At 31.6% G+C, this 23108-nt stretch overlaps 1 non-coding gene across 1 annotated transcript; it reads right to left on the reverse strand.

Annotated features, from left to right (window-relative positions):
- Window positions 1-22473: 22473 nt before the first annotated feature.
- LOC139856305 (small nucleolar RNA R71) lies at window positions 22474-22580 on the reverse strand. The gene has a single exon (XR_011761795.1). It is a non-coding gene; the product is annotated as a small nucleolar RNA R71 (small nucleolar RNA).
- Window positions 22581-23108: the final 528 nt, after the last annotated feature.

The raw sequence follows: 23108 nt of genomic DNA on the forward strand, positions 1-23108 counted from the left end.
TTACCTTTTTACCCTTTATATTTTTGGGCTGAGAATACATGCGCAACTTTTATAACTGTTTTACGAAATAGACACAAGTAATCGAAATTACGTTCTATGGTTGAATGATCGAAACTGAATATGCCCCTTTTTATTAAGTCTGGTAATCTAAGAATTAGGGAACAGACACCCTAATTGACGCGAACTCTAAAGATAGATCTATCGGGCCCAACAAGCCCCATCCAAAGTACCGGATGCTTTAGTACTTCGAAATTTATATCATGTCCGAAGGAGGATCCCGGAATGATGGGGATATTCTTATATGCATATTGTGAATGTCGGTTACCAGGTGTTCAATCCATATGAATGATATTTTTGTCTCTATGCATGGGACGTATGATTATGAGAAATGGAAGTATGAAATCTTGTGGTCTATTAAAATTATGAAATGATTCTTTATGATAAACTAATGAACTCACCAACCTTTTGGTTGACACTTTAAAGCATGTTTATTCTCAGGTACGAAAGAAATCTTCCGCTGTGCATTTGCTCATATTAGAGATATTACTTGGAGTCATTCATGACATATTTCAAAAGATGTTGCATTCGAGTCGTTGAGTTCATCAAGATTATTATTAAGTCAATTATATTTGGATATATTATGAAATGCTTTACATGCCTGTCAACTGTCGATGTAACGAAAGTTTGTTTTTTAAAAACGAATGCAATGTTTGTAAAATTTATCATATAGAGGTCAATTACCTCACGATGTAATCAACTGTTGTGAATCATTTGTAATCGATATGGACTTCGTCCGGATGGATTAGGACGGGTCTCTACAGTAAGTATGTAGACAAAAGTTTGAATCCAAATGTGCTATCACTAGCGTATGTATGTATGCTTGACTCCAAGCAAGTATGAGTGTATGCGGAAGCATGTATCAAATAGCCAAGTATGAACCTGAGAAACATATAGAAAACTGTCAACGAAAATGTTGGTGAAATCATAGGTGTTTTAGTAAACGTTGCATTTGAACCACAAGATTTAATATAATATGATTATCAAAATCATTTGCATTCCAAAGTTGTTATTTGTTTCGCGGGCACCCAATTATCAAACTTAACTGTTTTGCACCCTTTGCGTAGTGTTAGAACATACACTAGACCCGAAAATATATTTCATCCGCTAACGGTAGCGAACCGTCCGAATGAGGCTCGTCAAGCCCATGTGATCACATAATATAAGTTCACGTTTACACCCTGCAAGTATAACTAATGATAATTGAATTGAGGATTTTTGTTCAAACCCGTACGTGGAATGTTCGTTTCCATACTTGTGTTCAACGTGTAAAAGTATGATACGTATATGTTTCTCATCCCATAGTTTAAAGCATAAAAGTTGTTTGAAAGATGGGACTATGATCTCACCTCGAGTGCACGAGTATAAAAGTACTTCACAAAGTAAACGTGTGCATGATAGTTGCTTAGCCTTGACCTAAACAAGTAAGTTGTATTAATTAACCAGTTACGACACAAGTTCGGGCTAAATGTGTTCAATTAGTCCTATGGCTCGTTACGACTCGATTAAATATAGCATGTGAATCACGTTGTCAAGTTTCATGCAAGAATAAAGTATAAAAGAAGATTAGAACGATTGCATAAACGTTTGGTTAAGTTTAACTAAAAGTCAAACTCGGTCAAGTCAAAGTCAACGAAAAAGTCAACACGTTCAGATCGGGTCCCGAACTATTTTTCTAAGGTTTTTATTCATATATAAGCTTGTTAGAACAAGTTACATGTGAATCGGAGGTGCGTAGCATAGCAAACATTTTTCGAATTTTGACCATGTAGGTCAGAACCTGGACACGGCTTAGGTCGCGCCGCGACCCAAGACTGCCGCGCCGCGGCATTTTACGTGTGCTGGTACCTGGTCAGTCTCAAATGTCCAAGTCTCAAATCAAAACTCTTTCAAGCATAAATCACAAACCGCAAACACTTAGAACTCGTATCTTATATCGTTGGAAAGCTCTTTTGACAAGGAATACAACTAACCACTTTTCATCAATCAAAAGCATCAATTACAATAACCCAAATCTAGTCAAGTGATCATTAAAGATTTATTTTCAAAGTTTCAAGTTCATCAAATGCATTTTAAGTTTCGGGAATCCAATTCACACATATGATATGCCGTTTTGAAGGTAATGAAACATACATTACAACTAAACACTTACTAATAACATTTCATGGCATTCGAAACATCAAAAGCTCGTTTTAAGTCTATCAAACCCTAACCAAAATCCACAAAAATCAATATTCATGTTTTTGAAGTTTTCTTAATCAACCTACGCATCAAAACGAAGCAAGTGATACTAGTAACACAATTAAAACATGAACTTTAACAATTTAACAACATTAACTCATCCAAAATCAAAGATTAAGCAAACCCATTTTCAAATGTTCAAACTAGTGACTCAAAACAACAAATCGAGCAAACAAATCATATATTCATGTTATACACGAGCCATAGACACTAACTAACACCATTTCAAGTATATAAAACGAATTTAGAGAAATTTAGTGTTTTAGAAATGTTACCCAAACGAGATGAAATTGGTACCAAAATGTAGAGTATGAAGAGAGGATCACGAATATGTAATTTGTTTTGATGTTTGCCTCTTAATCCGGATTTAGATGATGATTTTTGTGAGTTGGGTGTTTAAGTTCAAAAATGGAAGATGAGAAAGGAGAGAAAGAGATGAGGAGGTGAGTGGAAGTGAATGGGTGGATGAGGTGGGTTGACTAGTTGACCTAGTCAACTAGTTTGCCCACTTGGCAATCTCGGTCCCTCAAGTTTCAAAGCGGGTGCTGGAATTAACCAAACGAATATTTTAAAAACGCTCAAGTAAACGAGTGATGTTATAATTAAATAACGAGAATATTATGAACGTTTGTCAAAGGAATCTACGAATATAAATAACGAAAGATATTATTAAAAACAAAAGATAGTGTTAAAAATAAATTTAACGGAAAAACGCGGGATGTTACACCCTTAAGGGTCAAGACCATCATTAATCACTTAAAAGCTAGTGATTAAGGTCCAACAACACTAACTATTACATAATTAGGGTATTTCATACCCATATTTCCCAACTAGGTAAATCATTAGCCCTTTGACTAATTTAAAGTCAACACACCCATTTCGGGTCATCCACTAACCCATCTAACACCCATTTACTAATTTACTAGGTGTGCTAGTGATTAACTAACCAATTAGGACCCAAAACATCAATTAACACTTTGAAACCCTAGGTTAGTTACCATTGAGTCTTCATGACTCCATCTTACCCAAGAACACCCAAAATCATTAAATATGGATTTTATGTTCATCACTATCCCAAACCCTAACCCTTACACAAAATCAAAGTAAGGAAATTAAAGTTAGAACATACCACTACAACCAAAACGTAGCTAGAGAAGAGATGAACAACTTTATAACTCGAGCTAAGACTCAAAACTAGCTCCTTCTTCCTTTGCTTGAGCTTTCTCACACAAGAATCTCACTCTCTCTCTCTAAAATTAAAGTGAAGAAGATAAGGTTGTTGAAAATGGAGTGAATGATACTCCACAAACTGACCTACTGGCCTTTAACTCGTCCAAAGATGAAATTACCAAAATACCCATCAAAATATCTGAATAAAACAAGCAGAACCCGGCTACAGTGAAGAGTGCGCCACGCGCACCCTTATGTGTGCGCGGAGCGCACTAAGCTCAGATCAGTCTCTGTCTTCTGTTTAACTGCACAATCATTCCCACACTTTATGTACTCTATTTATTCTGCTGTACAATGAAGATTAGGGTCTTACACAATTGAACTATATCAATTAAATTGACACAAAGAGAATGAAACAATAGAGAAGATAATTGTTATAGAATTGGCGAATTGGAATAAATTACATGTTCCCTATTTATAAATTTGAGAAACACGCTTCTCAAATCTTATCAAATCTATTCCAAAACAGACGTAGCTAAACAAAAGGAAACTAGATAATATCATATCTCTTCAATGATCTTCTCCTAGAAATCGGAGATATTCGTTTAGATGGAATCTCTTCATTCTTATCTTCAATAATTTCACGCATATTTGATTTGATCTTTATCTCTTTTCAGCAACCGTAGAATCTGTATTTCTTGTTGAACAGAGTCTGTGTTCTTCAATCTTCCAGACTCTAAATATTACAGACTCTAAATATATAGACTCAAATAATACAGACTCAAAATACTTTTCAGCTAACACTTCTTTGACTCATCAGATTTACAAAATTCCTAACAAAGTGGAGTAGTGGTGGTGTTTCTTTTTGGTGTTAGTTAGGAGTATTGTGGTGATGTGTTAAAATATAATTGGGTTAAGTATTAAAAGCAGTTAAAAATAATATCTTTAAATTAATAAAAAAAAAGTGACACAAGTTTCTTCTTCCGTCACTTTCTAACAGACGCCTAAGTGACGCCGTAGAATGACACCCCGACACGGCCTTCGCCGGCGTTTCTTGCTCGCCACCTAGGCAAGTGACGGCGTCACTTGCCTCCGATACAAATGGTGTTAACAAGTCGAAGTTAGCTTAGCTCGAGTTTGTATATAATTTCAAAGTGACGGGAGCTCAAGATTAGGCAAACTCAAGCTCGGCTTTGCTCGGCTATATCGAAATGACCTAATCGGCTAATCGTGTATTTCATACTTGTGAAATTGACAGGTTTGAGATCGTTTTTCAAGGACATTTTTCATTAAACAAAAGGGAAGAGCCTAACATGTACAAGTTCATATTTGGTGAAAAGAATATCTATTGTCGATATAAATAATTTTATTATTTAATTAATCAAATTAAAATCACCCCTTAAATTAATAAACCATGCGCCACACATGCACAAATACATACATACACATACACAACGTACAATCATACAAAAAGAATATTACAGCAGAAGGCCATTCAACAAAAGTACTACTCGGGTATTATTATATTCGAAGTGTATATGCGTTTGATATTTCCGGTATATTATTATATTCCAAGTGTATGTGCGTGTGATATTCCTCTCACATGTTGTAGAACATAAGTTGGTTGAATAACGAAATGCACTTCGCATTCATATTAGGAATAACGGCAAAATGACTATGTTACCTAATTTGACAATCAAGGTAACCTTCAATTTGCTTAATCTTGAAAAAAAATACTAATTTTTAATTTATTAAAAAAAGGATTACGGTTTCAAAAATTTTGAAATTGAGGTCATCATCGTCAAATTCATTAACGATCGATAATAAAAAATACATGGTTGGTCCCTTACGTTTCTTAAAGATTACACCCATAATCCTCTTCATCATCTTCATCACCATCTTCATCTTCAGCGCCACCATTTGCATCATCATCGCCACCATCTTCATCATCATCGTCGGAAACCACCACCACCGCCATCTGCATCATCATCATCGAAAACCACCATCACCATCGAAAGTTTGAAAGGAAACTACCACCATCTTCATTTTCATCGCCACCATTTGCATCATCATCGCCACCATCTTCATCATCATCGTTGAAAACCACCACCACCGCAATCTTCATCATCATTGTTAGAAACCACCATCACCGTCGAAGGTCTGAAAAGAAACCACCATTATCGTCAAAACCACAAAATTACGACATGAAAATTTGCATAAAGCAACGTTGGAACTATTCAAACATATCTCCGATATCAATGTTTCCAATCACATCCAAAATCACTAGAACACTCGATTTCAGGTTTCTTTTTTTTTTTGAAACAAAAAAAATTCAGATCTTGATCAAAACTTGAATTAGAATCTAAGAGTTGAGGATATAATCACTAGGTGATTTCCACCCTTTCCACGTTTTTAGATTTTCCAGATTTGTAAACAAACTCTTGTTTTTAATGAAGATGATGAAAAGGACTAGTGGTGCAATCCTTTAAGAAATTCCAGGGACCAACCGTATTTTTGAATAACGATCGTTAATGAATTTGACGATGTTACATTTTCTTTGATAAATTTAAAATCGTAATTTTTTTCGGGCTTACGCAGATTGTGGGTTACCTTGTTTGTCAAGTTAAGTAACTTACGTTACATTTTGAAAGGACCCGTTCATATACATTATAAACGATTCACAATAGTTGATTACATCGCGAGGTATTTGACCTCTATATGATACATTTTACAAACATTGCATTCGTTTTTTAAAGACAAACTTTCTTTACAACGAAAGTTGACGGCATGCACACCATTTCATAATACATCCAACTATAATTGGTTTAATAATAATCTTGATGAACTCAATGACTCGAATGCAAAGTCTTTCAAAATATGTCATGAATGACTCCAAGTAATATCCTGAAAATGAGCTAATGCACAGCGGAAGATTTCTTTAATACCTGAGAATAAACATGCTTTAAAGTGTCAACCAAAAGGTTGGTGAGTTCATAGGTTTATTATAACAATCATTTCAATATATTAATAGACCACAAGATTTCCGTTTATAAATATATGTACACTCGCAAGTGTATAAAATTATTCTATAAGTTGTAGGCACCCGGTAACAAGCCTTAACGTTCATGTTTTACCCTCTGAAGTACACCAGATCAGGTGTGTTAAAAATAACCTCGAAGTACTAAAGCATCCCATAGTCAGGATGGGGTTTGTCAGGCCCAATAGATCTATCTTTAGGATTCGCGCCTACCGTACATAGACAAGTAGGTTAATGTTACCAAGCTAAGGGTATATTTCTGGTTTAAACCCACATATAATTAGTTTTAGTACTTGTGCCTATTTCGTAAAACATTTATAAAACAGCGCATGTATTCTCAGCCCAGAAATATATATAAAAAGGGAGCAAATGAAACTCACCATACTGTATTTCATAGTAAAAATACATATAACGTCATTTAACAAGTGCAAGGTTGGCCTCGGATTCACGAACCTATATTAAGTATATATATTTATATGTTGGTCAATATCTGTCTAACAATTTAGGTCAAGTATCACAATCCTAATGCTCGAGACCGACATGCAAAAGTCAACAAAAGTCAACTTGACCCAAAATGACTTCCAAAATCTATACATGTTTATTATATAACTTATATACAGTCGTTTTAAATATTTAAATATATTTATCAGATCTTATTATACTAAATAATACCAGTCATTTATTAATAAATAAAAATTTATATTTAAATTTATATATGATAAAAATATACTTTTATATATCTCAAGTAATAAAATTTATAAAATTCACTTAATATCATAAAAATATAATGGTATGTATTATTAATGTAATTATATTACGTGTGGTAAAAATATCTTTGTACGCATATTTATTTGATTAAATAATATTGATAATAATAATAATGATAAAAATAATAAAATGATAGTTTCAATAAAAATATTAATTTTTAGTAATAAAGATAATTTTAGTAATAACATCAACTGATAACAATTATAATAATCGTTTTAATAATAATATTAAAATTAATAATAATTCAGTTGACCATATCTTTTAATCCATTCATCGAACCCACACGATTTCTAAATGAAAAGTTATTAATTTTTCTTTAGCTTTTCAACGACATGAATATCATATACCTTATCTCAGTAGCATATGTATCAAATTCGTGATTTATCATAAACTATTTAACGACGAAACTAAGCATACAAACATGCATAATCATATATACTCGAGCACTAGTCAGGGATACACTATTAATATATAAAAGATAAGATATGAATGCTCACGTATCAATATTGTGATTCAATATTGCAGGAAAGTACGTAGACGCAATGAAAATGATAAACGTTAGGTTGACCTCACGAGCAATACCCTCCAACAATACCCATAACCTCCATAGCTATAACCCATAATTTCCTTAGCTCTATCCCGTTTGAAAACTTATTTTGAAATCGTCTGAATATAACTCCATCGTAGTATTTTATGTATACTAATAATATCTTGAAATAATACTAAGTAAATATATATATGTAATTTGATTGAGAGAGTTTAGAAAAATATATTTTCAAATTTCTATTAAATAATGAAACCTATTGAATTCTATTTATAATAAATTTTTGAATTATTAAAGTGAATTATTAAAGTATGAATTATTAAAGTGAATTATTAAAGTATTAATTATTAAAGTGAATTATTAAAGTATGAATTATTAAAGTGAATTATTAAAGTATGAATTATTAAAGTGAATTATTAAAGTTAAAGTAAACTAAAAGTAAAGTAAAAGTAAAGTAAAGGTAAAGTTAAAATATAGTAAAAGTATAAAACTATGTACGTATAATACGCGTATAAATATATTTAATATTAATTTAAATCGTTATATCATAAAATATTTTAGAAAAGTAGAATTATATATATTCATAATAGGTTTCAAGTTTTTAAATTACAGTCTGTTGGTGAAGCATGGGATAAAGTCCAAAGGTTTAATAAACGTATGAAATCATCTTAATGAAAAATGTCGAGTTACTTAACTTGTCGATATCCAACATCTAAGTTATTTACACTCCACGTTCTTACTTATAGATCACTTTACCATTTTCCGAATATTGTCAAAAAGAATAGATTTCTTAAATCACAGTGGAACTCATAACATTGGCTCGTAATCATATCATAATGTATCTGATAATTCAATCATTTGATATTATCTCTTAATTCTGTCGATAAATATATCGAAACAAATACGTTCATGTAAAGTATCATATATATCAAATACTTTGTTAATGTTTTCAGTTATTATATATTATATATACATATCTATATACACATAATTGTTCGTGAATCGTCGAACACGGTCATAGGGTAATTGATTACATGAATGTAGTTCCAAACTTTTTGAGATTCAACATTATAAATTCTGCTTATCGTGTCGGAAACATATAAAGGTTAGGTTTAAATTTGGTCGGAAATTTCCGGGTCGTCACAGTACCTACCCGTTAAAGAAATTTCGTCCCGAAATTTGATCGAGGTCGTCATGGCTAACTTTAAAAATGTTTTCATGACGAATATGAGTTGATAAATAGAGTTTTATCATCATTGAGTAATATAGATAAAACAATTTGATTACGCGAAGAGTATAAGTGAAGTTATCGCAAGAGAGTGAAATGAGTAAACGTATATTCGTTTTAACCTATGACGTAGTTATGATTGATTTTCGGAATTCATGGAATTTAAAGAAAATCTTTGCAATAAGATTTGGTTCTTCGGCGATTAAGGAAATCATGATCTTATTTGATTAAATGCGATAATCTGTCTCGATTTCTCTGTCTGATATTTTACTATAAATCCACCTCCTTCGTTTCTTTATTTCCACAGCTCACACCTTCTAGTCTTTCTCCCCAATTCATACTTTAAAGCATTCGTTAATATGCTTCATCCAGTATTGATTCTTGATATACTCTTAACTTTCATATCTGTCATTCTTCTTTTTCATCTACCACCGGAGGAAGTTATTTTCTTCTACCATTACCTTGGGGTTATTGTGTTTTTCATTCTCCCGTGTCTTTATATTGCTATACGCATTGATATACAAGGTTTGTAATTTCGGGGTTGTTATCGGGCTTTATATTCTCCATTATATTTCGGAGCTTCATGCTTTCGTTTTCTCTTCCCGACCTTAAGTCAAGTGGATAATGGTCCAGAATTTGTAGATATGAATTTTTGGATGAACATAGTTAATGTTCCAAGAAGAAAATCGTAATGGAACGATCTTGATTTGGCAAATTACCAGAATATCCGAAAATATAGAGCTATCAAGATGATATGTTCTTAATATGTTTGGAAATTGGGTAGAATGTAAGAGTCGTGTAAATAGTACATGATGACGGTATGTTCTGTGAATCATCACGTTCCATTAGAAACTCAGTATGACTTACTGTAATATAATCACATTGATCAAGTGTCATTATATTATACTAACTCATGCTTCAGTTCCCAACACTACTTCAAAAACATTCCTATTTTAAATTCGAATTTTTTTTTCAGAATTTAGAAACTAACACGGTTTCTTTTTATGTTGTAACGCAGATATTGTGAATAGATAGAATATTTCGGATAAGAATAGTTGTGAAAATATCTTCAGGAATATCGATGATATTTATAATAAAAGATACGATGATATCTTAGAATTCTTAACATAGATGGATGATGAAGAAGATTTGTCTGTGAAGGTTTAGAATAAGAAGTCAGGTGTTTACTAACGATTTCAGTAGACACTGAATCATTTGGATCCTTTGAAGGCAGGTTTAGTCTTTGTGATTTGTCCACAGCCTCCTTCATGGTCTGCTCAATCTGTTTTCCAGTATCAAACCTTCTCTTTTTCTCAGCTTTACCACCATACTATTCTTTATCATCAAACTTTTGACTGTTAAAGTCGTTTACAGTTTTTGCTGCTTCATCAGCATTTTTCCAATTTCGGAGAACTAGTTCATAGTTTGGGATGTTTTTCAGAAAATTCACATTCGAAGTATGTAAGTCTAGGAGATAGATGTTATATGTATACATATAACTTTTGACGTAAAATTGTCGCGGAATTCAAAATACTGATTGCTAATTCCCAGTAGTTGGTGTGACAATTATTGTTACAGGATGTAGGTGAGTACATGATGGGATTTTAATGAATAAGTATAGTGGCTTTTTGGAGAGGCTTAAGTCGAAGGTTAATGAAGTTGTTGATAAGTTTACTGCTAATGTGGCGAGATATGAAAGGTTCCCCGGTAACAATGATGAAGGGGTAATTGTTATAATAAGGTTTATTTGTATAAACAAATGAAGGTGATTTGTTGAAGCTATGACAAAACTGTCTATTTTGGAAAGAGATTGAAAAATTATATTTAGTAATAAATATCAAAGGATCTGACAAGGATACGTGTTAAACTATAACTTTGATTTCGAGAGCTTTTCAGGTGCATGACAGTGGGTAATGTGTGGTTGGATCATCATCTCGCATGTCTTTAAGAATTTTGAAGTGTTTAAACACATATTGTAATTGTTAATATACATATGATGTTCTAAGATTTTGAATGATACAAATATTTTGTGAGTTCCATGAATAGAAATGAGGTTCTAGGACAGTTTTGAAGTCAAAGTATAGTTTTGAAAGATGTAGAAATCTAAGAGTGATGATTTCAGTTATATCTTGAATCGAATTCTGAGATTTCAAAATCAGAATATGTAATTAGATTTTGAATGAGTATGGTTGTTTTGATTTCTATAAAAGAATGTATATTGTTGTGAAAGAAGGGAGTATAATGGATGATTTGCTGAATCTGATTCGAACAACGTAACATATTAATTGTGAATTTATATATCTCTCGGGTATTACCTACCTGTTAAAAAATATTTCACAATTAATATTTTGTACAAAATAATTTTATTACAGTCTTTATGAAAATATATATGTGTATATTTCTTCAGATGTAATATAGATTTAATGAGTTAATATTAAATTAAACTCATTTGATTTATGGTTAAGGCTAGGATAGATAATTTCTAAACTTTAGAAATTACATAATCGTCGTAGAATGTTTTCCCAATGAAGTTATGAATCAATACTTCATCGTTGTGGTATTCCTTGGTATCTACATGGCGTATGACGTCGATGCTCGTGGGACAGATTGTGAAGTTGAGGTTTGCGATGCGGTTGTTGTTGGTGGTGGTAATGGCACTGTTGATGTTGTTGATGGTGGTACTTGTTATACTGCTGGTGCTGCTGCTGGTGTTTGTAACCTTTGCACCATATTCTCCAAAGCCACTACCGGAGCACGAAGCTCGTTGACTTCTTCTATTACACTGGGGTGATTGTCGGTTCAGACGAGTGGATAGATAAGATCTAGAATTTGGTGTAGTATATAATCATGACGAGATACTCTGGAAATGAGAGAGAAAATGGTGTTTCGGACAAGTTCGCCGGTAAGTGCTTCAGGTTCATTGCCAAGAGGGCAATGTGGTGGATGAAAGGGATCACCTTCTTCTTGTCTCCAATGGTTAAGTAGATTACGAACCCATCCCCAATTCATCCAAAATAGATGATGGATAATTGGTTAATCCATTCCGATCACACTGCTTTCGGAACTTGAGTGGAATTCCATTTCGGAATCCGAGGGACTTGAACTAATGACGAATTCCATTTCGTACGATTGAATAAAGAATTTTTTTTCGATATCAAATGATTTTCCGGCTATCGGGTGGTATTCTAATTATATAGAGCAAAAGGTTTCGTAGATTACGGAGGAATTTACGAAATATGTCAGTCAAAGTTTACAGTAACAGATACGCTAAGATATGAATTTTGTCTATACACTATTTATGCAATCAATGCAATAAGATGTGTCTAGACTAAGAATGATAAGCAGGTAATTTCCGACAAAAATGATGAGCAAAACTTTTGACATGCAAACACGGTCGAAGTCCAGACTCACTAATGCATCCTAACGACTATCAGTTAGACACACTAATGCAGACCTGGTTCGCTAAGACCACCGCTCTGATACCAACTGAAAGGACCCGTTCATATACATTATAAATGATTCACAATAGTTGATTACATCGCGAGGTATTTGACCTCTATATGATACATTTTACAAACATTGCATTCGTTTTTAAAAGACAAACTTTCTTTACAACGAAAGTTGACGGCATGCACACCATTTCATAATACATCCAACTATAATTGGTTTAATAATAATCTTGATGAACTCAATGACTCGAATGCAAAGTCTTTCAAAATATGTCATGAATGACTCCAAGTAATATCCTGAAAATGAGCTAATGCACAGCGGAAGATTTCTTTAATACCTGAGAATAAACATGCTTTAAAGTGTCAACCAAAAGGTTGGTGAGTTCATAGGTTTATTATAACAATCATTTCAATATATTAATAGACCACAAGATTTCCGTTTATAAATATATGTACACTCGCAAGTGTATAAAAGTATTCTATAAGTTGTAGGCACCCGGTAACAAGCCTTAACGTTCATGTTTTACCCTCTGAAGTACACCAGATCAGGTGTGTTTAAAATAACCTCGAAGTACTAAAGCATCCCATAGTCAGGATGGGGTTTGTCAGGCCCAATAGATCTATCTTTAGGATTCACGCCTACTATACATAGACAAGTAGTTTAATGTTACCAAGCTAAGGGTATATTTCTGGTTTAAACCCACATATAATTAGTTTTAGTACTTGTGCCTATTTCGTAAAACATTTATAAAACAGCGCATATATTCTCAGCCCAGAAATATATATAAAAAGGGAGCAAATGAAACTCACCATACTGTATTTCATAGTAAAAATACATATAACGTCATTTAACAAGTGCATGGTTGGCCTCGGATTCACGAACCTATATTAAGTATATATATTTATATGTTGGTCAATATCTGTCTAACAATTTAGGTCAAAGTCGTAGTGTATCACAATCCTAATGCTCGAGACCGACATGCAAAAGTCAACAAAAGTCAACTTGACCCAAAATGACTTCCAAAATCTATACATGTTTATTATATAACTTATATACAGTCGTTTTATATATTTAAATATATTTATCAGATCTTATTATACTAAATAATACCAGTCATTTATTAATAAATAAAAATTTATATTTAAATTTATATATGATAAAAATATACTTTTATATATCTCAAGTAATAAAATTTATAAAATTCACTTAATATCATAAAAATATAATGGTATGTATTATTAATGTAATTATATTACGTGTGGTAAAAATATCTTTGTACGCATATTTATTTGATTAAATAATATTGATAATAATAATAATGATAAAAATAATAAAATGATAGTTTCAATAAAAATATTAATTTTTAGTAATAAAGATAATTTTAGTAATAACATCAACTGATAACAATTATAATAATTGTTTTAATAATAATATTAAAATTAATAATAATTCAGTTGACCATATCTTTTAATCCATTCATCGAACCCACACGATTTCTAAATGAAAAGTTATTAATTTTTCTTTAGGTTTTCAACGACATGAATATCATATACCTTATCTCAGTAGCATATGTATCAAATTCGTGATTTATCATAAACTATTTAACGACGAAACTAAGCATACAAACATGCATAATCATATATACTCGAGCACTAGTCAGGGATACACTATTAATATATAAAAGATAAGATATGAATGCTCACGTATCAATATTGTGATTCAATATTGCAGGAAAGTACGTAGACGCAATGAAAATGATAAACGTTAGGTTGACCTCACGAGCAATACCCTCCAACAATACCCATAACCTCCATAGCTATAACCCATAATTTCCTTAGCTCTATCCCGTTTGAAAACTTATTTTGAAATCGTCTGAATATAACTCCATCGTAGTATTTTATGTATACTAATAATATCTTGAAATAATACTAAGTAAATATATATATGTAATTTGATTGATAGAGTTTAGAAAAATATATTTTCAAATTTCTATGAAATAATGAAACCTATTGAATTCTATTTATAATACTACCTCCGTCCCTAAATTATTGTCCAGTATTCCATTTTAGGATGTCCCAAATTAATTGTCTACTTCCATAAATAAAAAGGAAAGGAGATATTTCATTGGTGGATCTGGAGAGAGAAGTTATTTCATTGGTGGAAAAATAAAGTTAGTGGGATTTCCTAAAACGGTGTGTTTTTTGTCTGGGGACAATTAATCTGGGACGGAGGGAGTAGATTTTTGAATTATTAAAGTGAATTATTAAAGTATGAATTATTAAAGTGAATTATTAAAGTTAAAGTAAAGTAAAAGTAAAGTAAAAGTAAAGTAAAGGTAAAGTTAAAGTATAGTAAAAGTATAAAACTATGTACGTATAATACGCGTATAAATATATTTAATATTAATTTAAATCGTTATATCATAAAACATTTTAGAAAAGTAGAATTATATATATTCATAATAGGTTTCAAGTTTTTAAATTACAGTCTGTTGGTGAAGCATGAGATAAAGTCCAAAGGTTTAATAAACGTATGAAATCATCTTAATGAAAAATGTCGAGTTACTTAACTTGTCGATATCCAACATCTAAGTTATTTACACTCCACGTTCTTACTTATAGATCACTTTACCATTTTCCGAATATTGTCAAAAAGAATAGATTTCTTAAATCACAGTGGACCTCATAACATTGGCTCGTAATCATATCATAATGTATCTGATAATTCAATCATTTGATATTATCTCTTAATTCTGTCGATAAATATATCGAAACAAATACGTTCATGTAAAGTATGATATATATCAAATACTTTGTTAATGTTTTCAGTTATTATATATTATATATACATATCTATATACACATAATTGTTCGTGAATCGTCGAACACGGTCATAGGGTAATTGATTACATGAATGTAGTTCCAAACTTTTTGAGATTTAACATTATAAATTCTGCTTATCGTGTCGGAAACATATAAAGGTTAGGTTTAAATTTGGTCGGAAATTTCCGGATCGTCACACATTTTTAGACCATTTGCCCTAGGAATAATACCATAAGAAATGATGACGAAGTTAATTGAAAATATAAGTGATTAAGTGACAGGATAACTGCGTCTTTTAAAAGTTGAACAATATTATCATTTGTACATACAGCGACACTTATAATTATATGATTGATTTAACACAATAAATCAATCGTTAATATAAATATTGACTGCAGAATTCTCAATATTATATTTGCTTTGATGAATGTTTTGGACTTAAAAATTTGTTGAATAAGTTGTTATAAATATATAAAATAGAAATTCTTGAAAAGGGAAAAGAAAATTAAAAAATAGAAAAAAAAACGCACTCTAGCTACTCCTCAGCTAATTACACTTTCAATTTTATTACGCCCAAATTTATACTTAAGCATCAAACTGAGTGATTTTTTTAACCTGAAACAAAAAGATAAAACTACCCTTGATATACAGTATTTTATTTTAGTGAAAAAATGAAAAAAGATGTCAGAGTGAGAATGATATTTCACACCCTTTTAAGTTCCTATTTTTCATCATTCCCCTACAATTTTTTTCACATCTTCACCAAAATCAAAATTTTAAATTTTTTACCTTCTCTCATTATTATTTTTTTCTCATTGTTTTTCCTCAACTTTCAGTCTTTATTAATTAATCCTTTACATACTAAAAGTGGTACAAGTTTTTGTAATTTCAGTTACATCCGATCGTACTAAAAGTGGTACAAGTTTTTGTAATTTCAGTTACATCCGATCGTCGTTTTGAGTTTGCGTTCACATTACGAACGGTCCCTTAACTTTCACTATATTTACATAACGTCCCCTCAAGTTTACACTTTTCCAGGGTTAAAAAGGGTAAATATATAAATTTATTAAAATAAAAGAAATTAATTCCACCCGAATTTATAACGGGCCCTATCTTCTCGCTCGGTGCGAGTTAAATTTTTTCGAGACCACCCTTCAACTCGAAAAAGTCTTACGAACCCAACGGGACTAACTATACGCAAAACGGACACTTCTGAATATCCGATTGTCGTTTTGAGTTTGCGTTCACATTACAAACGGTCCCTTAACTTTGGCTATATTTACATAACGTCCCCTGAAGTTTACATTTTTTCAGGGTTAAAAAGTGGAAATATATAATTTTATTAAAATAAAAGAAATTAATTCCACCAAATTTATAACGGGCCATATCTTCTCGCTCGGTGCGAGTTAAATTTTTTCGAGACCACCCTTCAACTCGAAAAAGTCTTACGAACCCAACGGGACTAACTATACGCAAAACGGACACTTCTCAAAAACGCTAAACACAACGACAGCCAGTATCTTTCCGCTCGCCGCGAGTTAAATTTTTTCGACATGAGCGCCAGACTCGAAATAATATTATGAACAAAACGATAAAAAGTACGTTTGAAACGGAAACTTTTTAAAAAACGCTAAAAATAATGACAACCCGTATCTTCCTGCTCGTCGCGAGTTACATTTTTCCGACAGCACCGTCAGACTCGAAATAATTTTATCAACAAAACGAAACTAACTACGTTCAAACCGGACATATTTTAAAAAACACTAAAGACGACAACACCAACAACGGCGCTTATCACATGTGTCGTTTTCCCTTATGTAAATACATAAAGCTACGTTAAATATGAATACGGAGGCCGAAAGCCCCCGCCACATCGCGCGTGCCGGACCCGGACTAGTTTTTACTATTTCTCTTTTTGCTCCTTAATATTATTTCTACTTTTTACGTATTCTAATTACAAAAACGTTACAAAAAGCATGCACCAAAATATAATGCACTATCAAGCATAGTTGTTGTTGAGCCTAAACCTATAAATTCGTAAAAACACCTTACCTCAAACGAAGGGAGTTCGTAGCAACGCGCGACAAACCCTTTAACTCATTAACCAACCTTATATACTAATAGCCACCCGGTTTTGTGTCGTTTTACCCTTTAAGCTTTGTCGTTTTCAATAAATAATATAAAACACGTTTTTAATTTAGATATATAAAAAGATTTTGGTTCAGTGGTTGCTGGGTGTGTTTTTAGGATAAAACACCAGGGATCGATTCTCATTTTTTTTCTTTTTTTATGGAGTTTTTTTCTTTCTTTTTTTCGATTTAACACGTGGGCTGGGTAAACACGTGTCTTAAGCTTTTGTGTATACGTGGTTTCCACTTTCTATCTATTTCTCTCTTTTGTATTCTGAATTGGTTAGGTTAATCTACATGCAGTTTTTTTTCCCCAAAATCCGATCTTGATTTTGGTCATCTTCTTCCCTAATTCACTCCGCTCGACTCAATCGGATACTCTTTCTTCTTCTTTTTTGTCCATCTTCTTCTGGGTTATAAGGTAAACTCTCTCCTCTCTTTTTCTTCTGTTGCTGTTAATACCTTTATTCCTTTCAATTTTTAATTGAATGCGTGTGAGATTTTTGATGATGCTAATTGGTGTTACTGTAGTATCAATCATTTAATTTATGCTACTTTAGTTTCAATCCTTTATTTAGTGTAATTCCTTTTAGCTAATTTTATTTACAATGGTTTGTCACCTGGTATTTGTATTGATAATTATGTGGAGGCTGTTGGTTTTTGTGTTGTATTTGGTTTGTTTGTGTTTGGGTTTAAAAGAAGATATAAAACGCCGCCTAAAAAATGGTTAAATTGTCTGTGGATCCCGCTGTTCGATCTAAATCCGGTGGTTTCAGTGGCGATACACAATCTAATTATGGCAAAAAAAGAAAACGATCAATTAATCAATGTTTCATTGAGGATGGTTGATAATGCTAAAAACGAACATATATTTCATAGCATTATTCCTCAAGAAAGACAAGCTTTTAGTTGCAATTGTTCTATTTACAAGTGATATTCGTTTAAATTGAAGACGCAAACGACCAAAAAGCTCAAAAGTACAAAATACAATCAAAGAGGTTCCAATTATTGATAAGAAACGTCTCAAAATTACAAGAGTACAAGATTCAAAACGCAAAGTACAAGATATTAAATTGCACGCAAGGACGTTCGAAAATCCGGAACCGGGACCAGAGTCAACTCTCAACGCTCGACGCAACGGACTAAAAATTACAAGTTAACTATGTATATAAATATAATATAATATATAATTAATTCTTAAAATTAATATATATATTATAATATATTTATAAAACGTCGGCAAATTAAAAGACAAACCTTTGTGAGCTGGAATTACGAACTCCGCGAGGTGCGGAGTATGGATGCCAAAAATGTCGCGACTCGCGGAGCAGCCAAATACGAAAATCCCTATAAAACTCAACGAATTCTGATCATTTTTATCATCAATATATCCATCTATATATCTATACGTAATATTTATATTTATAATTTATATTTTAATTTTAATTTTAATTTTAATCCTAATAATAAGGGTATGTTAGCGAATGTTGTAAGGGCGTAAGTCGAAATTCTGTCCGTGTAACGCTACACTATTTTTAATCATTATAAGTTATGTTCAACCTTTTTAATTTAATGTCTCGTAGCTAAGTTATTATTATGCTTATTTAATCCGAAGTAATCATGATGTTGGGCTAATTACTAAAATTGAGTAATTGGGCTTTGTACCATAATTGGGGTTTGGATAAAAGAACGACACTTGTGGAAATTAGACTATGGGCTATTAATGGGCTTTATATTTGTTTAACTAAATGATAGTTTGTTAATGTTAATACAAAAATTTATAATTGGACGTACCCATAAATTACCATATACACTCAATCGGACACGATGGGCGGGGTATTTATATGTACGAATAATCGTTCATTTAACCGAACACGGGAATGGATTAATAGTCATTAGAATTATTAAAACAGGGGTGAAATTATGTACAAGGACACTTGGCATAATTGTTAACAAAGTATTAAAACCTTGGGTTACACTCAGTCGACATCCTGGTGTAATTATTAAACAAAGTATTAAAATCTTGTTACAGTTTAAGTCCTCAAATTAGTTGGAATATTTAACTTCGGGTATAAGGATAATTTGACGAGGACACTCGCACTTTATATTTATGACTGATGGACTGTTATGGACAAAAACCAGACGGACATATTAAATAATCCAGGACAAAGGACAATTAACCCATGGGCATAAAACTAAAATCAACACGTCAAACATCATGATTACGGAAGTTTAAATAAGCATAATTACTTTATTTCATATTTAATTTCCTTTAATTTTATATTTAATTGCACTTCTAATTATCGCATTTTTATTGTTATTGTATTTAATTGCACTTTTAATTATCGTACTTTTTAATTATCGCAAGTTTATTTTATCGCACTTTTATTATTCACAATTTCATTATCGTTATTTACTTTATGCTTTAAATTAAGTCTTTTATTTATTTAATATTTTACATTTTGTTTTAACTGCGACTAAAGTTTTAAAATCGACAAACCGGTCATTAAACGGTAAAAACCCCCTTTATAATAATAATATTACTTATATATATATTTGTATTTTTATAAAAGTAAACTAATATAGCGTTAAGCTTTGTTTAAAGATTTTCCCTGTGGAACGAACCGGACTTACTAAAAACTACACTACTGTACGATTAGGTACACTGCCTATAAGTGTTGTAGCAAGGTTTAAGTATATCTATTCTATAAATAAATAAATATCTTGTGAAAAATTGTATCGTATTTAATAGTATTTCCTGCTAAAATTTAATAGTATTTTATACCCCTTAGCTTTAACATCAAGTTTTTGGCGCCGCTGTCGGGGAACAATCTAGCTTAAAAGCCGGAAGCGTAACGCTAAATTTTTTTAAAAAAAAAAAAAAGATTTTTATTTTTAGTTTACTTTTATTAAAATTCACTTTTGTAAAAATACGTTTTTAATTATTCAAAAATATAAAAAGAAAACAAAAATTTATATATTTTTTAAGATTTTGTTAAATATTTAAGTTTTATAAAGTTTCTTTATTTTTATTTTATAAAAATATAAGTTTTATTTAAATATTTTTATTTAAAACAAAAAAAAACCGAAAAAAAATTAATATATATATAAATCTATTTTTAAGATATTTTTAAAATTCTAAAGTAGTTCTATTTTTATTTTAGTTTTTAAATATAAGTTTTTATTATATAAATATTTTTATTTAAACAGAAAATATAAAACAGAATATAAAAAAAAAACGCGTCGAATTTTAATCAACCTGTCATCTGAAAATTGGAACCCCGCGACTCGCGGAGTTTGCAGCTTCGAATACCGCGACTCGCGGAGACACTCTGACACGCTGACAGAAACCCTAATCAGCATTAAATACGGAGTAATTATTATTTATTTATTATTATTAACCCTAATTACTTATTTATTATTATAATTAGTTTTAAGTTTTTAAATTAAATTGTATTTTAGTTAAATTAGTTTAATTAAAATATAAAATTAATAGTTTAATAAAATAAATAATATAAAAATAATATTTTTATAAAAATTGTAATTTTTATAACTTTTTGTATATTTTTATATTTTGTCCCTTTTTAATTGTTTTAGCGTAATATTTGTATTTTTCGCTCGTATTTAGTTTTAAGATATAGTTTTTGTCATAGTTATTTTTTACTTCTAGATTTTTAGGCTTTGCCGTAAAATCCCTTAAGTGCCTTTTCTTTAGACTAAGATTTAGGTACTTTAGAATTTTGCGACGCCTTTTTAAGTTTTAGTTTCTTTTTAAGTTATTGCCATTTGGGATATAGTTTTTCTTGTAAGCTTTAATATTTTTAGACACCTTTTACCTATGTATCAATTATCATTCCAATTAGTAATCTCAATTTGCGATTATAATTTTAAGTTAGTGATAGTAATAAGGTTGGGTTAGTCTAGTGTTTTTAAGTTCTATAAGTCACTCTTTTTCTTTCTTATTTTTATTTTTCGATCTTTTTCCGACACGCTCTTTTTCTTTCTTATTTCTCGCTATTCTAGTTTTTAGGACATAGATTTTTTATTCTACTTCTTATCTAAATTTCTTAAAATTACGAAAATTTATTTTAAGTGGTTAAATTGATAGACATCAAAATTTTCTTGTTCGTAGTAATAGTTGGATTTGTACGTGGACCGGGTTATTGGAGCCAAACAGTCCTCAATTATATTGAGACCAAACGAATCCTGCCCCTCTGCTGCATCTTTTGGCTATTCGAAATGTGGGCAAAATCAGAAAAGTCTATTAATTGGATAACTTATATAATTTTTCTTTCCTTTTTAAAAACTAATACGATATTCAGTGAATGCACCGAGCAAGACGTTCACCACCTTTTGTACATTCACCACTTGTAACTAGATCAAGACATTTAGCAAATATTACCGCCGTTGATTTTTCTTTAGAATCGTCATCCAGTCAACCAAGTACTCCAATTCAAATTTCCGATAATCCATTTTTTGAACCCGACCTCACAATTGAGAATCCGGAGAATATTCAGGGACGATTCATAGATCCTGAACCATTAAATTTTCCTCCGGAACCACCAATCATTCAAACAGAGATTGTTGAGGAACGAACCATTAAATCAGAATTCTCTAGTGATTCCGATTCAACAAATTCAATTATGGAGAATCTGGAACCTTTAAGTATGGAAGACCGAATGAGAGCTAAACGTACTGGCCAAGGTAACGCAATTACTCATCCAGACATTAATGCGCCAGATTATGAAATCAAAGGACAAATTCTACACATGGTGACTAATCAATGCCAATTTAGTGGTGCGCCGAAGGAAGATCCAAATGAACATCTTCGTACCTTTAATAGGATCTGCACTCTATTTAAAATCCGAGAAGTGGAGGATGAACAGATATATCTCATGTTATTTCCCTGGACTTTAAAGGGAGAAGCCAAAGATTGGTTGGAATCGTTACCTGAAGGGGCGATTGATACATGGGACGTTTTAGTTGAAAAATTTCTTAAACAATTCTTTCCTGCATCTAAAGCCGTAAGACTTCAAGGAGAAATTGTTACGTTTACACAGAAACCGAATGAAACTCTATATGAGGCGTGGACAAGATTTGAAAAGTTATTAAGAGGATGTCCGCAACATGGTTTAGATACCTGCCAAATAGTACAAATATTCTACCAAGGATGCGACATCACTACAAGGAAAGACATAGATATAGCAGCTGGGGGGCACCAAGAAAAAGATATCGTTAGATCATCTAAAGCAGCTAGAGCCGATTCTAGCCTTGACTTAGATTCCATTTCCGCAAAGATAGATGCTGTGGAGAGACGAATGGAAAAGATGACTAAGGATATTCACTCAATACGAATTAGTTGTGAGCAGTGTGGAGGACCACATTTGACAAAAGATTGTCTCAGTATTGAATTAACAATGGAACAAAGAGAGAATATTTCATACATAAACCAAAGGCCTGGAAATAATTATCAGAATAATTATCAACCGCCAAGACCTATTTACAATCAAAATCAGAACTATAACCGAAATATTCCATACAACAACCAACAAGGTCCTAGCAATCAACAAGTATCCAACAATACTTACAATCAGCAAAGACCTAATTTTCAAAACAAACCACCACAACCCGATGATAAAAAGCCGAATTTAGAAGATATGAT

This window comes from Rutidosis leptorrhynchoides, chromosome 6, assembly GCF_046630445.1.
Source record: "Rutidosis leptorrhynchoides isolate AG116_Rl617_1_P2 chromosome 6, CSIRO_AGI_Rlap_v1, whole genome shotgun sequence".
Taxonomy (NCBI): Eukaryota; Viridiplantae; Streptophyta; class Magnoliopsida; order Asterales; family Asteraceae; genus Rutidosis; species Rutidosis leptorrhynchoides.